General features: G+C 34.3%; 1 protein-coding gene across 1 annotated transcript in view; it reads left to right on the forward strand.

Moving 5' to 3' along the window:
* Positions 1–95: 95 nt before the first annotated feature.
* Positions 96–18,333, forward strand: part of mbnl1 (muscleblind-like splicing regulator 1) — a 103,030-nt gene continuing 84,792 nt past the window's right edge. Inside the window, exons 1-2 of the mRNA XM_048162364.1 lie at positions 96–207; positions 1,189–1,250. The gene's annotated coding sequence lies outside the window, so the exon portion shown is untranslated. The remainder of the gene's footprint in view (positions 208–1,188; positions 1,251–18,333) is intronic.

Genomic DNA, 18,333 nt, shown 5'->3' on the forward strand with positions numbered 1-18,333 from the left:
GCAGTCTGGCGTGCCGTTGAAGAAAGAACAACCTTAATGGGTTCACCGGTATCGAAGTTTAAAGCAATGTCATGAAGTTTAATCATGACATCTGACCCCATTAAGATTATATGGGAGTATTTGCATTTTAACTTTATGTTTAGTCATTTAGCAGACGCTTTTATCCATAGAGTCTTACAAATGAGGAACACTGCGAGCAATTTACTGGTAGGTTAATTTGGTCATTAACACGAGATTCCTTGTTTTGAATCAGGCATAGTTGTCAAGTAACATGTAAATAATTAAGTAACAATTTATTATATTCACAGAAGACACGCAGGGGACCAAAATGTTTTTGGACACTTAAGCAACACTTAAAATATAGAATATATTTGCATTATTTTAACAGAATATCAAACCTAGTGGCCATTATTTTATATAGAACAAACGCAATTTTCAAGTAAAACACTGTATAAAAAAAGAAATCAATATAATACAAGTCATGACTTTTGTGTGAAAAGTCATAAAAATTTTTTGAAGAAATGTGGTTACCCAGGTGAAAAAATACTATAGTAATTTATAGTAAATACTATAGTGTTTTTGAACCATACTATAGTAAATTGTAGTATACTGTATATATTATAGTATTTACAACACTTTGTTAATGCTACAGCATACTGTAGTATTAACTATAATGAACTGATAAACTATAATAAATACTGTAGTATACTTTAGTTTTTACTACAGTAAACTGTAGTATATATTGTAGTATAATATACCCTATAGTTGTAGAAAACTTAGTACAGTATTGGGTAAAGACATTTTTTATATTACTATTGTTGTTATATTATCACAGCAACTATAGAATTACACAAATTAATTCAAGTACTTTACTATAGTATGGTTCAAAAACACTATAATATTTACTATAAATTACTATAGTATTTTTTCACCTGGGATAGTTCTGAGAAAAGCTTTTTGATATTTTGTTATGAATGAAATTCATGGGTCAGGCAGGGAGTGCCTGAGCTTGAGAACATGACTACAGGCTGATTCACCACGTTTCACTTTTTACAACTTTATCATCATGTAACACAATTTGGGAAATAGGAACATTGTATACAGTAGCTATTCTTGAGTAATATTGTATAGAATATGGATAATATAGAACAGACATCTAAAGTGAAATAAACACCCTCCACCCTGCAGGTCCTGCCCACACCATCTGAATCTGATGATTGGACATGGACACAGATGTATGACGCTGGATTGTGAGTACTGAATCCAAACATTCTGGGTCCTTATGCGCTTTGGATTCGATAGTTCAGTCTGTGTGTCGGAAATGATATGCTATTTCTTAAACCCTGTTAATTTACATTGATTGTAGTGATCACCCTGCTGTTTTTGCCTGGTTTCCCATTGAAGCTACTAATGTTGTTCCTGGGTGAGGTGTTAGTGAGGCCAGCAGGGGGTGTTCAGCCTGTGATCTGCATGGGTTTTCATGCCCCATTATAGTAATGAGAACACTTTAGAAAGCACCATCCTTTGGGAAACCAAGGTTGCTCTGTCTGGTCAGTAAAAATTCTAAGGATTCTCTTGAAAAGAGTAGCCAAATATTTCCGTCTGCTTCTTTCAGTCCTGGCTTCCTAATCATTGGCTCCTGTCCACTAATAACTAGACTGTTGTGGGTCTTCTGGTGCATTATGGCTGCATCTGGTGCACTGAGAGGATCTGATCTCAGATTACTTGTGCTGCACTGATGTTTAGGAAACGAAGATGGCTTTTACCTCTGATGCAATGAGATCCAGGCAGTCAAGCTATGATTATGTCACAGATCAAAATTGAATAAGGAATAACAAATTTATTAAGTAAAATCATAGAGACAAGAAATTTAATCAAGTAAATAATAGTTTAATAGTTTATAATAAAATCCATAGTATTGTATCTAACAGCTAAAGATTGGGAAGATCAGACTATAGAAAAAGAAAGACCTAAAAGAAGTAAGATATTGGCAGAATGAAAAGAGAGGTAGAAGAGACGATGCAGAAGTGAAGAGCAATATAAGATCAACTAATATATATATATATATATATATATATATATATATATATATATATATATATATATATATACACTACCGTTCAAAAGTTTGGGGTCAGTAAGATTTTTTAATGTTTTAAAAGAAGTATCTTCTGCTCACCAAGCCTGCATTTATGTGATTAAAAATACAAACAACAACAGTAATATTGTGAAATATTATTCCAATTTAAAACAGCTATACAGTTATACAATATACAGTAAAGTGTAATTTATTCCTGTGATCAAAGCTGAATTTTCAGCATCATTACTCCAGTCTTCGGTGTCACATGATCCTTCAGAAATCAATCTAATATGATGATTTGATGCTCAAGAAACATTTATGATTATTATCAATATTGAAAATAGTTACTTACATTTTTATTTCATGATGCTATAATGAATAGAAAGTTCAAAAGAACAGCATTTGTCTGAAATCTAAACCTTTTGTAACATTAAACACTACCGTTCAAAAGTTTGGGGTCAGTAAGAATTTTAATTTTATTTTTGGGGGATAGAAATAAAATTAATCAATACTTTTATTCATCAAGGATGAGTTAAACTGATCAAAAGTTACAGTAAAGACAATTATAATGTTAGAAAATATTCTATTTTAAATAAATGCTGTTCTTTTGAACTTTGTAAAATTCGAAGAATTTTGAAAAAAATGTGTACACAACTGTTTTCAACATTGATAATAATAATGAATGTTTCTTGAGCATCAAATCATCATATTAGATTGATTTCTGAAGGATCATGTGACACTGAAGACTGAAGTAATGATGCTGAAAATTCAGCTTTGATCACAGGAATAAATTACACTTTACTGTATATTGACATAGAAAACAGCTGTTTTAAATTGGAATAATATTTCACAATATTACTGTTGTTGTTTGTATTTTTAATCAAATAAATGCAGGCTTGGTGAGCAGAAGATACTTCTTTTAAAACATTAAAAAATCGTACTGACCCCAAACTTTTGAACGGTAGTGTGTGTATATATATATATATATATATATATATATATATATATATATATATTAGGGTTGTCAAACGATTAATCACGATTAATCGCATACAAAATAAAAGATTGAGTTTGCCTAATATATGTGGGTGTACTGTGTGTAATTATTATGTATATGTAAATACAAACACATTAATGTATTTATTTGAGAAATATTCACAAGTTTATGTATTTATTTATATTTTTATATTATTTACATTGAGTATAAATAAAAATATTATGTACATAAATTACATATTTCTCATAAATATATACATTAATTTGTGTGTATTTATATATACATGTTAATTACACACAGTACTCACACATGTATTATAGAAGCTCAAACTTTTAATTTGTATGCGATTAATCATGATTAATTGTTTGAAAGCCCAAATATATATATATATATATATATATATATATATATATATATATATATATATATATATATACAGGAAGCTTACATCCTCCTAAACTTGTTTTTGTCTGATAAGGAAAGGTCAAACAGACTTATCCATCTTGTAATAGTCGGTGTAATGGCTAGGCCAAATGTCAAAGATAGATGAAAATAGATACAAGGTGTTGTTTTGAGACCTTTAAGAGAGTATCACAGATCTTGCATTATCTCATGTCTGCAGAGATGGAAAAAGACATATTTTGATACAATGGTACATCACATAATCAATTCTGATGGAAAATACACCCACTCGATCTTACAGCACAGAAGAGATAACAAAGATCTTACATTTGGAAATAATCAAACACATCCGAGCATAGAGTAGCAAATATATAAATGATTAAAGAAATCAATAACGTGTATTAGAATTCATAATGAAGAGATTAGAGATTCATAAAAGGAAAAAATAATAAATGAAATAAATGAATACAAATAATTTCGCATACACACCCTCAGTGGGAGTTTGAGTGCTAAATCTGAAGACTTGCATTTATTACATTTTCGCACCCTTTGACTGTTGTATTAAGTAATTTAGCTTGTTTAATGATCTTTGTAAGAGAGAGCTCTGATTATAAGTCATGGTGCATTACTAAGCAAATAATATTAGATGCATTTCTTCAGTATAGTTAATAAAAACTCCTGCATTTCTGTGCTATGATTGATTGCTAGTCTATAAACATGCAATATGCAAATACAAAACATGTGAATAGTCACTGATCCGAGGCATATGCATAAGTAGACTTGGTAAGATACATAGACTAAAGTTAGTCTAATGTATGCTTCTGAAATGAAATGGGGAGTTCACCAAAAAATGAAATCTCTGTCATCATTTACTCACCGTCATGTTGTTCCAAACCTGTGTGACTTTCTTTCTTAGGTGGAACTTAGACGAATATACTTTGAAAAAAATTGCAGTGGATCATGTGGTGTTTTTAATATGCTTTAAGACAAACCATGTGCAAATTCACAAGTCAACACCATTGCTGAGTATTTTCTCCTTAAAACTGCAGTGAACCAAAGACAGTCTCAAAGCGCTATTTGAAATCGCTGGTGTTTCTGACATCACAAACTACTTTGTAACCCATTACGTCAACGTATGATCGTCAACGAGTGGATCTCTGAGCTGGTGCGAGTGTGTGGAGGCGGGGCTAATTTGCATATTCATAGAACCACATATACTAAATGAGGCAAGGCTGTAGAGTTACATTCAAGCTATTTTAAGGCACGAATAAAGTTTTTTCAAAGAAAAAATGTTTAAATATGTCATTTTGGTGATCAGAGATGAGTTTTAAGGGATAAAATTGACACATTTTATTAGCACATTTTATTTTTTGTGAACTATTGCTATAAGGGTTTAACAGATCATGTTTTGATATACAGAGGCATAAACCTGCAAAATAAATAAATAAATAAACATATAAATAAAGGAATAAATGACTTGATAAAACAAATCATTCATTTCTAATTAAATTTAGTACTAAAATTATAACTATAATAATTTTACAATATTATTACAATATTTTGTATTACTTCATTAATTAACATATTAATTAATAATATTTGCTATATTATTTTCTGTATTTATCTTTTACTTTTTTATTATTTCATTTATTTATTTATTTTTGCGGGCCCTTCATAATGATATGCAGTTCACTTATAACAGCTAAACTTGTAAGTGCTAAATTATTTTGCATGTTAATGTAAAATAAAACTTTTAGCACTGGCTACATGAATGTTAATTCTGAGGATAATGCTAAAGACTTTATTTTCACAAAGGTGCATTTCAGGACAGACCTGGGTAGCATTTCCCAAAAGCATCGTAAGCCTAAGTTGATCGTAGCTCCATTGGTTTCAATGGAGCTACGATCAACTTAAGCTTACGATGCTTTTGGGAAACACTGCCCTGGTGTGTGAATGCCAATCACAACCAGCAGGTGGCAGTCTAGCAGTTTAATCATATGCTGACAAGTATGCAGTGTTGTTGCCAAATGGTTAGATACCTTAAATACTAGGTGGCTATTTGATATAATTTAATATTTATATTGCTTCTTTGGTATGTGTTGGTGCAAAAAGAGTTTCTCCATGAGCACAAACAGTTGATTTACTCAAGTGAAACTGAGCATCTCTCTTGTCAAACACTTCCTTGCATACTCTGACACAATTTTTTCTTACTATAGCATTTGGAAATGACCTAAAACTAATTGACATTGAGTTCAAATTAAACATAAGTAACTATCTATTCATTAGATCATCTGCTTGCTGTGCTACCATGCATTGAACCTAACAAACATTTCCAGGCAGCATTTTGGAGTGATGATGTTAGAAACCTCACACCTAGCTGTAAAAACTGTGTGTTGCTCAAGAGTTAAGACACAAATGAAACAGAGGCAAGACAAGGCAAAGCAGGAGAGTGATGGGGTGTGGCTGCATGGGCGTCTGTACTATCTTATAAATGTGTCAGCAGAAGGGGATTTTTATGCGGTCATGTCTAGATATTCAAAAGCACATTGGTCAGCTACATGTATTTTTGGAGATGGTCGTGGCACTTGGCTTGCTGCGTAACTCATCATGATACTGGAGTCTTACATTTCTGCAATGAAGTTTAAATCAGTTGCCTTTATAAAATGCTCAAAAAGATGAGCAAAACTGACATGGGGGGCGATTATGAACAATTTGTCAGTTTAAAAACCACCTCAGGGCAGATTAACACAGTCATAGTGGTGGGAAAAAAGATAAACCTGTCCAAAGGCTTAGACTACAACTTAAAGAAATATCATTTTTATCGCTTGACAGTCCCCTCAGGGTGTCATTGTTCACAACTCTGTTATTGTTTCACTATAACATCATTGGAAAAAGTAAGCTGGCTTAGTGCAATGATCTTATTCACAATGCATTATTTATCACTCTAATTAATACTTAGTTTGTATATTGTCAGGATGTCAGTATAAAGATAAAAAAGTGCCTCTAAAAGTGCATTTATGTGAAAAATCATCAACAAAAGTAGAAAAAGTCTGTGCACATATATTCAATGCACTGATTTATTCATTACAACTCATTTATAATTCATATTTCATAATGATTTCTGTCTCGTTTTAAATGATTGCTTCATTAATTATGGCCTGCCTTTGGAGAAATCACTTTTTAAAGTTATTTATCTGTTTTATGCACATGACTGTGACGCTAATAGTGGCTGTGAACTATTTTCAGACGTTATGGTGAAAGCATCTGAGGTGGAATTTAATATTGCTAATAAAATCTAAATATAGGCCTTTGAGTGCATCAGCGTTTCTATGCAGGGGTCAGCGGCAAACAACATGGGCCGCTAATGAAGGAATGAAGGCTATTTTTTTTCTCACGATTGCTCTTAAGTGCTATAATGTGATTTTTAATGTGCTTTTCATTTTAAATGTCACCAAATTTGCACTAGTGTGGCATATATTTTAGTATGCAAGGTCTCAGATGTACATGCAATGCAAGGGCTCAAATGATTTATCAAAATGCACTGTAAAAGATTATTTTTTATTTTAGTAAACTAAGCTTAATTTACTGTGTTTATCCAATTGATGTGTCTAATGTATTTGAGCTAACAAAATAAAAACTTTTGGACTTTTTGTAGTTCAACTTTTGGGTTTAAGCCCATGCAAATAAGAAACATAATATAATGAGTTGAGTTTTTTTTTTTATATTGTGTTGGCAGAAAACAATATTACATTTTGATAAAATATTACAAAGACAAACTTGATTGTTTAACATATTTTGTCTTAAAATCTGGTCAACGTAGCATCTTATTTGAGCCAAGACCAAGAGTGATTTGATAATTCATGCATGAAAGGGTTAAAATATCCAAAAGCCTCTATTATGCTATTTTAAAGGTTACTGCAATAGGTTTACATGCATCCAATGTCAAAAAACACTTTCATTTTATAATGTACATTGCTCATCACCTCATTTCTCAAAAGGGCTTTTCACACTGTGCTTAACCCCTGGTTATCTTCATTCTAAACACTTTTAACTCCTGATAAAGCAGCTTTTACACTTGTAATTTAGAAGCAGGATTAGCACCGCTTTTTACCCGGGGTTATGAAACCCTGCTTTTGCAGTGTTAACTCCGCATTGAGGTGCCAAACTTGTACAGTGTGAAATGATGCGGTGTTAGAATGTTACAACTAGACGCTTAGCAACAGACAACCAATTGCGTGCTTCATATTCACATGCTATGGACGGTCACGGAAACACTTTGTTTATAAACAGTAAATTCAGTATTTGAGAGGAAAAATGTCAAATGCTTAGAGAAAACGAATTTATAGTCCAAAATGTCCATTCAATATAAACTCGAGAGTACAGTTGGCAATATGAGGATGCGCAATGCTAGAGTTTTTATGTGAACAGGTGACATACCGTGTTCATCCAATCAATGACACTGACACTGCAAATATGCAAATTAGAACGTTAACCCAGGGTTTAGGAATGTACAGTGTGAAATGTCATTTTATGAATATCCATGATTAATTGTTAACCCTGGTTAAATTATGAGCAGTGTGAAACATGAAGCAAGATAACCCAGGATTCCGTTTACCCAGGGTTTAGAATGACCCAGGGTTAACTATTTCATGTGTGAAAACCCTAAAGAGTCTGAAAACGGTTTGTTCAAAGATATTTCTCTCAAAACTCCTCCTTTCCATAAGCCTACTCTGCTCTGATTGGTCAGATGGCCCAGTCTGTTGTGATTGGTCTACCGCTTTCAGTGTGTGTGTCGGAAATTTAACACCTATTACTATATCTGAATGTCAGCCCTGGAGACTTCCTCTGCACTTGTATTCACAATGATACGAACAGTAACAATAGCGTTGGTTTTTCCATATCTATTCCCGCGCGAGTCCTCATCCTTTTGAAGTGCATACAAAGTGGATTCACAGCACTAAAAAAATCATCATCTTCTCGACATGCTGACACCACAAACCAAGCTCTTCCAGGCCTCAGCTACAACTAGGGCTGGTCAAAGTAGGCGTTCACGGCCAGCCAATGAAGATCATTATGCGAATTTGTTACATACGTATGTAACAGAAAGTGAGACTGGAATTGCTGACAACTCGTTTTGGCAGTTCAGAATCGATTCTTTCTTTTAGGAGACAATTACTTTATTTGTTGTGCACTTTGATCTTTAAAACTTTGTAGACCTTTTACATTCACAAACAGCTACATATACATGAAATGTTTGAAAAAGCATAATAAAGGCACTTTAAAATGTAGTCACAATACCTAAAAAGAAAATGTACTATTGTTTAAAAGTACTGAAACTGAAATAAAGAGACTTGGATAAACAGGTCCAATGTTATTTGAATTTCACTTTATTTTGTCAGTAGCAGTCAACTTCATGACCCTGGGAATAAGAAACAAATGCAATTTGGAATCCAGGCGACTATCCCAGTTTGCTTGAACTCAAAGACCATCTGTGAATTTCCACAGCCCTTTCCACAAATAATCAATCATCCATCAAGCAAAATCAAAGAGAGAGCAGTCATGCACTGGACTGCATCTTTCCCCCACGCCTTATTCTCACTCTCTTTCAAATCCCTCTTCTGCTGAGCCTGTGGCCTTCGATCCACGTGTAATGGTTCTCCTTGCAGAAACACAGAATTTTATTTCTGTGAAGCTTGTTCATTTGTCAGCTTTATCAATAGTGAGGCTGTCCATGTGACTGACGGGCCGCCCTGGCGCATCACTCGACTTGATTCTGCAAGCAAGCAATAATATCAGACAGAACTCACAGCTAAAACCTAACTCAGCATTCAGTTTAGAGTGGATTTGATTTGCATCAGAAATGCTAGAGATTCTTTTATTTGTATAATAATTATTATTAATATATAATAATATAATATTATAATATGAATATAATATTATTATAATTATTATTCAATTGTGAAATTGATACTTTTGCATCATTTTTGCATACTTAACCAAAAGAGTGAGAGATGTTGGGCTATTAAAACAATAAGTATTTAGAATTACACAAAAGGAAAAATATATATTTTTTGATATGTCTGATCAGCAAATGTGCATGAGCCTGTTTGATAGACAACGGATAATATATGGTACAGGCTCTAAAAAAGCAATTTGGACACTAGGGCCACTGCTAGATAAAATCAAATCAAGTAATTTAAGGCATTTTTCAAGCCAAACATTTCACAAATAGATGTTTTAAATGATAAACCTACATAGAATAAAATGCATTTGGACGCTTTTCACACTTTAAGTAGTTACCTTGGGTCGTCCTAAACCCCGGGAAAACGTAATTCTGGGTAATTTTGCCTCAAATGTTCCATTCCTCATAATATACCCGGGGCTAACAATTAATCCTGGGTATTCATAAGCGGGCGTTTCACAATGTACATTCCTTATCCCTGGGCTAACGTCTTGATTTGCATATTTGCGGTGTCTTAGTTATTGATTAAATAACGCAGATATGTTGCTAAAAGCTAGCATTGCGCATCTTCGTAGGCTATTGGATTGGGGACTGTAAGTTTATCCTGGACTTTTTGGACTGTGCAGGTAAGAATGAAATATGTCTCTTCACTCCAATTGTCGCGTTTTCTGTCACCATTTGACGGTTTTTTCCTCAAACGCTGAAACTGTACAACACGCTGTGTTTCTGTGACTAGAAAGCATGCGAATATGTGTCACGCCATTGGTTGTTTGTTGCTAAGCGTCGCATCGTTTCACACTGCTCGTTTTGCACCGCGATAAAGGGTTAACAGTTAACACCGCAAAAGTGGCGCGAACCTCGCTCCAGAGCAGGGTTTCATAACCCGGGTAAAATGCGATGCTAAACCCGCTTCTAAATTACGTGAAACATTCCTTTACCCGGGTTTCGAACGACGATGACCCGGGTTAAGTGTGTGAAAAGCCTTTTGTGGTTTTATATTTTTCTTAATAATATCCAGACATTATTGTGACCTACAGGTAGGCTAAGTGTACAAATACTTTTTAGGGCCACTGGGCATGCTTGTCAAGTCATGTTATATATAAGCAATTCTAAAAAAAAAAACATGGTTTGAGGTAAAGCATATTATTTAAGAAGGAACTGTAATTTGTCACCCACAGTTTACACATTCATTTGCCAAAAACAACTCTGTCAGTATAAAAATGTTTTCTTTCTGACAGAGAAAACAATAGCTAGGCCTATCTAATTTATTCTGTTTATTCTTTTAAAAGTACATTTTAAGATCACACCATCAGATCCAGAAAAGGCTGATCTTGCACTGTTTGTTGTATAATATTGTTTGGTTATGGTTTGTTGGACTTAGAATAGCTTGTTGCACTTCTCATATTGGTTCCTGAGTTTTTTATATCACCCATATATTTAGATTTTTTAGAAGTAGAGAATCAATTCTTAGTGGAACATTAAAAGGTTCAACTGGTATCAGGCTGTAACACCATTTTGGTTCTATAACCTTTTTATGTTGTATTGTATTGTTAAACCTAGATGTAACTTTACACTGGACTTTTGTAAAGATCTTTCGACCTCATTGCCCTCGGGCGTGGATGATAACAGTAGAAATTTCACACATTGCATCATCTGATCACACAGGTGATGTCACTGCGTTATTAAACCCACAGTGTGTTTGGACACAGTGTGATGAAGGCCTCGGTGTCTCAGTATGTGGGTTGCGCAAATGACTGTCTTTAGCTCAGCTATTTTGTGGGCTGTTGTTTTCCTGTTGTTTTCACTTCTCTCCGTTTCTCACCCCCTCTACAGAGAGTGAGCAATGTGATAAAACTACTAGATCGCTCCAGCTGTAATCAGCAAAGCTGTTTATGCTTTGTAAGTAACATCATTTGGACTCTTTCAACAGTGTTTTGGAAAGACAAGAGAATGATCTCATTCCATTTGCATTTTTAAAGCTCTGCCATTCAACCCTGTTACCTAAGTTAATGTAGGAAAAGTTAATCAAACAAATGCTTTTCTTTAATTCATGGGAAATATAAATTTATCAATAATTATAAACCAATATTTGGCTTCAAACTACCTACTGATTGACAGCTTAATTTAACAAAATTTACAACCCTGTTACTTATTATACTGTTTGCACAATTTTCTCTATTTCATTTTGATGTTTATTTAATGTTTATTGCTGGAAAATAGAATCACTTAAATTAAGGGTTTTAATCTATAATAAGTAACAAATGCAAACCTATAAAATAAATCAGAAAAATAAAATGTTATTATGTAATATTATATATTATGAATATTAATAAGGTTATATATTTTAATATATATTTAATTACATATTGAGTTTTAGAAATAATCTTCTGATTGTTAAATAAATGATAACTAGTATGAATCTCGTATAGGTTTGTAGCTTGCCAGGTCATCTTAGGTAAATGGAAAACCTACTTAAATTGATTGTTCCGCATTATTAAGCAAGTCACAGTTCTCATGCAATACGGGGAGGAAGAAAGATCTCTCTGAAGATGAAAAGCATGAATGGTGCAATGTCTTGCAAAAGGCATAAAAACAACTAATATTTTTTGCGAAAACTGAATAGAGATTATTGAACTGTCAAAAGATTTGTAAGTGATTTAGAGCACAGAAGAGCTTGGTCAGATAAAGGCTTATTAGGGGAAGTTTCTGTCAAACAAACTAATTGTATGAAAAGGTCAGCTATAAAAAAAAAAAAGCCAATGTTGAGCAGCAAACAGGCATTTAAAGCTGCTGGAGTCTCAAGAACCTCTCCATGCAGGCTGGTAGTTGTGCAAAAAGTTGCATTTCAGCCACCCCTAACCAAAGATGTCTCATATGAGACCAAATATTCACTATAGGGTTCAAATCTGGACTCTGGCCAGATCAAAACATGAACCTGATGGACTTGTTCTCAAGCCACTTCTTGGTTGTCTTTGCAGTTTGGGCAGGAGCATTGTCTTGTTGAAAAATAACATCTGATCATTCCTCTTTAGATTTCATTTGTGGGAAGCAAGCCATTCTGCAATATTCTCCTGTACTCCAAAGCATTAAATGACTTTTCACAAGAAGCAGCTTACCAATACCAGCAGCTAAAAAGACTCCTCACACAATGACACTCTTCCTCCAAGCTTTACTGTGGTAGAGATGCATTTATTACTATATTCCTCACCAGATTTTTGAAGACAAAGCTCTGGAGCATCACCATGCAAATCATGTTTCAATGTGATTCATCACTCCACACAACTTCCCAAATTCTGCCAAAAGCTTCATTCTGTCATTGATGTTTTTCTGAGACAGCAATGGCTTTTTTTAAAGGATTAGTTCACTTTCAAATTAAAATCAGCCCAAGCTTTACTCACCCTCAAGCGATCGTAGGTGTATATGACTTTCTTCTTTCTGATGAACTCAATCGGAGATATTTTAATAAATATCCTGACGCATCTGAGCTTTATAATGCAGCGAGTTTGAAGCTCAAGAAAGTGCATCCATCCATCGTAAACATATTCCACACGGCTCCGGGGGGTTAATAAAGGCCTTCTGAAGCGAATCAATGCGTTTGTGTAAGAAAAATATCCATATTTAACGAGTTATGAAGTAAAATATCTAGCTTCTGCCAGACTACCTTCCATATTTAAGTTAGAAAGTAGTGGCGTCGCGTCAGTTACACTTTTTCAGTAAGTTGAATAGGGAAGGCGTAGGACGAGTTTTATACTTTCTTTGTACATTGAATACAGAAGACGGTGTGGCGGAAGCTAGATATTTTACTTCATAACTTAAATATGGATTTATTTATTTTTTTTACACAAATGCATCACTTCGCTTCAGAAGGCCTTTATTAACCGGAGCCGTGTGGAATATGTTTATGATGGATGGATGTGGATGGAAGCACTTTCTTCAGCTCATTATAAAGCTCGGATGCATCAGGATATTTTTTTTTAAATATCTCCGATTGTGTTCATCAGAAAGAAGAAAGTCATATACACCTAGGATGGCTTGAGGGTGAATAAAGCTTGGGCTAATTTTCATTTGAAAGTGAACTAATCCTTTAAGTAATGCATTTGCTTCAATTTTGCTAATTTCCAGACCCATAATTTGTGGTTAAGACAATTAAAAGCTTAGTGTTTAGCCAATTTGTGCTTGGCCCTTTTTTGCCCAGGAGTGTATAGTAATTTATATTTAAATTGTAAAAATAAACGAGACAAGTGTTTTTCTCTCAGTAGTTCAGTCTCTCCATCATTCCTTCCTTCTACTACTCCCTTTCTTCAGTGGTAATGACTCAGGTCTGTGGAGTTTGTTTTTCCCCTTTTCTTCTTCTCCTAACCCTCCCTTTTCTCTCTCTCCCTCATCTTTTAGCGCATGAATCCTATAAGCAGATAATGACATCCCAATAGAAGGCGTTTGTTGCTTGGTCTGGGCGTGGCCCTCTGCTATTTTCAGGCGCTGTCATGTGATTGGCTCAATGAGGGTATAATTATGTCCAGTGCCTGAGAGAATTCACTTTCTCACTCTCTCTCTCTCTCTCTCTCTCTCTCTCTCTCTCTCTTGTTTTTAGTCAGATGATGTTGTATCTTGTGGTTGTTAGGCTACAAATGGCAACTCCCCTGGTATATAGTGAATAATGTAATGACCTTGTAACTTGTTTGTTTACTTTGATCGAAAAAGGTGATCTGCAGTTCGCAACACAAGAGTGAATATCTAAACACATACAGGCAGGCTATTCCTCACACTGAGTGACTGTTGTAAGCAAAACCTTCTCTTCTGTAAACATGCTGCATGGCTGCATCTGTGGTTTCAATTGGCACTTTTTTGGAAGTGATGGCAGCCTTGTGCCAATAGCATTTGGGGGAAAATGGAAGAGAAGTAAAGGTTTGCTTCTATTATGTAAAATCCAGACAGGCAGTTTTCTTAAAGATTACTGTTTGTAGACGAGACATCATGAGACATTTTCTTTTTTCTATCTATCTATCTATCTATCTATCTATCTATCTATCTATCTATCTATCTATCTATCTATCTATCTATCTATCTATCTATCTATCTATCTATCTATCTATCTATCTATCTATCATTCAATCTATCTATCTGCTCTCTGTCTGTCTATCATTCTGTCTTTTTATCATTCTATCTACACCGTTATACATTTCAAAGGGTTTAATTAAGTAATTAATTAAGATTTACAGTACTATAACTGTATTTCACTTTTACAGTGCAGTTACTGTAAAAAACATCTAGGTTATCAGCACACTATTGTAATTCATTAATTTGTACAAAATATAAATTAGATTTTATATTTTTTAATTCATTTTGTTTTTATCCTACATAAGTACTACTGGTATTCAATTCAAACAGATGCACTCATTACAAAATTCATTATTTAAAACATTGCACATAACACTTAAAATACACAGTCTGCCAATGCTGGGACAGTCCATCTTCACCATTTCTCCTGTCTTAGAACTTTTTGCTCTGCTTTATGTTGTATCCCCTGGATTTATCCTCACAAAGAATCTTTAGGCAACATAAAATTAATGGGAAAAAATATATTAGCAGCCAAGGAATACATATAGGCCCTAAGGCATCTTGAAAACTCAGGTGCTGCTCCAAAACGTAGGCCACCTTTGCTCACTATCCACTTTGTTACAGAGAGAAATATGTTCCCTGAAAAACAAGAAGTAGAAATTGCACACTTTTAAAAAGCATACCCCATATGGAATACACAACCTCTCCAAATCATAGGCAGTAAATCTTAAATTCCATTAAAAAACTATAACAAACTAATGCTAGAACTAGAAAGGTGGCTAGCCACAAAATGTTTTGTTTAACCTAGCAAACAATGTTAGCAAAGAATATAATGTTATTTTCTCAACTAGGCTACTGGCCAACGTTAAGCTAAGCATTGCTCATAACTCTATCTATCTATCTATCTATCTATCTATCTATCTATCTATCTATCTATCTATCTATCTATCTATCTATCTATCTATCTATCTATCTATCGTTCTATCGTTCTATCGTTCTATCTATCGTTCTCGTCATTTGTTCTATTCATTCTGTTGTTCGTTCTATCTATCATTCTATCATTTGTTCTGTCGTTTGTTTTTTAGCAATTTTCACTCTGAAATTACTAGAAAATTCCACAAATAATTACAAAGAATTGGCAAGTAACACATTGAGTTAAAGGCATAGTTCACCCAAAAATGAAAATTCTGTCATCATTTACTCACCGTCAAGTAGTTCCAAATCTGTATGAATTTCTTTCTTTTGTTGAACACAATGGAAGATATTCAGAAGAATGTCAGTAACAGATCTTGCCTCCCATTTACTACCATATTAGGAAAAATAAATACTATGGTAGTCAATGGGGGCGAGATCTGTTTGGTTACTGACATTCTTCTGAATATCTTCCATTGTGTTCAGCAGAACAAAGAAACTCATACAGGTTTGGAACTACTTGACGGTGAGTAAATGATGATCACCCAAAAAAAAAAATTCTATCAATTTAAGGACTCACCCTTTTGTCGTTCCAAACCCGTAAGAATTTCGTTCGTCTTCAGAACACAAATGAAGATCTTTTTGATGAATCTGACAGCATTCTGTCCCTCCATAGACTGCCTTCATAACTGGAACTTTGACACTTCAAAAAGTTCATAAAAAGATCTTTGTTTTGTTTATAACTTTAAAGTATTTGTCATTCTATTGTTTGTTCTATCTGTCGTTCTGTCTGTTGTTCTGTCGTTCTATCTGTCATTCTATCTATTGCTCTGTCTGTATAAACTCAACTGTTGGTGGATTAACACTTAATTTCCTAGAATGCATCACTTGTGTTGAATTCAGTAAATTCCTCCTCCTCTCATTCCAATTCACATTCACACTTCAATTCTTAATCTTGCACAATTCTGGTACACTTTCCAGATCATCTGAATGACATGTGCATCAACAATGTACTTTTACGCAACTTTTCAAAGTGGAATATCTAAAATTGAATATAATGTGTGTGTGTTATAAGTGTATTAATAGTATAGTATTTAAAGGCAGGGTAGGTAAAAAATGTATAAAAAACTTTTTTTTCAAAATTTGTTTAAACTTTATTTATATATCAATACATATTTAAAATGTAAGTACTCTGAAAAAGAAAGTATAAAAATCAAGTGTCTGTAGACCTCTCACGACTGTTTTAAAGACAGCTCATTATTTCCATTCACTCCACCCCCTCCCTTCTGGGCTCCTTCCAAAGCCACGCCCCCAAAACGCATGAACGTGCGACTCCGACCACTGAGCTGGAAGACGCATTATTTACCTGAGACGAGCGGAGAGGAAGGAGCACAGTGCATGTAGTGACATCATGTCAGAATCACATGAAATAAAAATAACTTTATAATTATGAAGATAAACATAATTTAATTCGCTAACGAGTTAGTTATCTATAAGGCAAAGCTAAAAACAGGTTGCATGATACACGTTTTTCCATTACCATCATTTACACTGTGATGAAGATGAATTTCGTGTAAGATTCATAACATATACGTTGTTCTACAGATAAACAGAGTAACATACACTCAAATATCAACTCACAACTGCATTGCAGACACAAAATAATAACACACACATACAACAAAGTGTGTACGACACACACAGATAAAGACATCAGTAAACATAGGTAGAGAATATAAAAACAAAACAAAGGCGAAAAAAAACGTGCAGGTAAACTTACAGGTGAACATGGTAAAAGAGTTAGACAGAGGGTAAATATAGTTCTAAGAAAAGTTCCTAGATGCGGAGTAACGTTAGGCCTACTATCTGTTAAACATGTATTTAGTTATCTAAAGCAAAATTATGCACAATTCAACACTATAGCTATCATCTTGAGCTAGGCCTATAGATTATTTATCGTCTCTACTACGGCTCGCTAAGTAATGTTATGTTAGCTATATTACGCAGCTACGTGTGCTAATGACACATGCTTCATGAAAAAATAAACAAAAAAATATGTATGATCAAAATACAAAAAGAAAGATTTACCTGTCCAGCAGAAATAAAGCCATCAAGGAGTCACTTTTCAGCCCCTTGATTTCCCTCAGTTCTCGCCATCGCTGGAGAGCCACGCCGATATTAACTTGTGTTTTATTTCTTTGTTTATCCAAAGACTTTTTGTTCATTGTCTTTTCTTGTACTGTTACTGTCTTCCTTTTTTGCCTGGTTTGCCTTCACTAACTGCATAGGCCGGTACTGTGAATTTTGCTTGCTGTTTCTCTGCCATTGTTTTGGTATTCCTAGGATCCATGCCTCTTGAATTCCCCAAATCAAACGTGCGCGCGCAAGTGGGCAGGTCATGTGTGGCAAAAGGGTGGTTGCCATGGTTGCGAGAGAGTGACAGCCGCCTAAGCCAATCCTATGTTTCGTCCCGGATGGAAATAATGAGCTGTGTTTAATACAGATTAAACGGTCTAGAGTCACTCGATTTTTATACTCTTTTTATCAGAGTTCTTACATTTTAATTATGCATGTATATATATAGAAAGTTTAAACAAATTTGGAACACAATTTCTTACCTACCCTGCCTTTAAAGACCCCTGAAGAACAGAAAGTCTAGTGCCTGCGATCATGACTAAATTGATCTGACCAGTCACAGCAGCCCACCAGTGTATCATTCAGTGTGTTGTCATTCATTATTGGCCTAGCCCAAATGACATCATGAGCTGAGACCATCATGATTTTAAGAATGAAGAGAGTGCGGCATTAACAGACGTGTACCACATGCGAATGTACCATTCATTAACTCGATAGGAGTGATCGTCTGGAAGCAAGAGAGCGTGAACAATACGATTATGTCAGAATGAAAAAATGTGTATCCTC

The sequence above is a fragment of the Megalobrama amblycephala genome, linkage group LG17 (genome assembly GCF_018812025.1).
Source record: "Megalobrama amblycephala isolate DHTTF-2021 linkage group LG17, ASM1881202v1, whole genome shotgun sequence".
NCBI lineage: Eukaryota > Metazoa > Chordata > Actinopteri > Cypriniformes > Xenocyprididae > Megalobrama > Megalobrama amblycephala.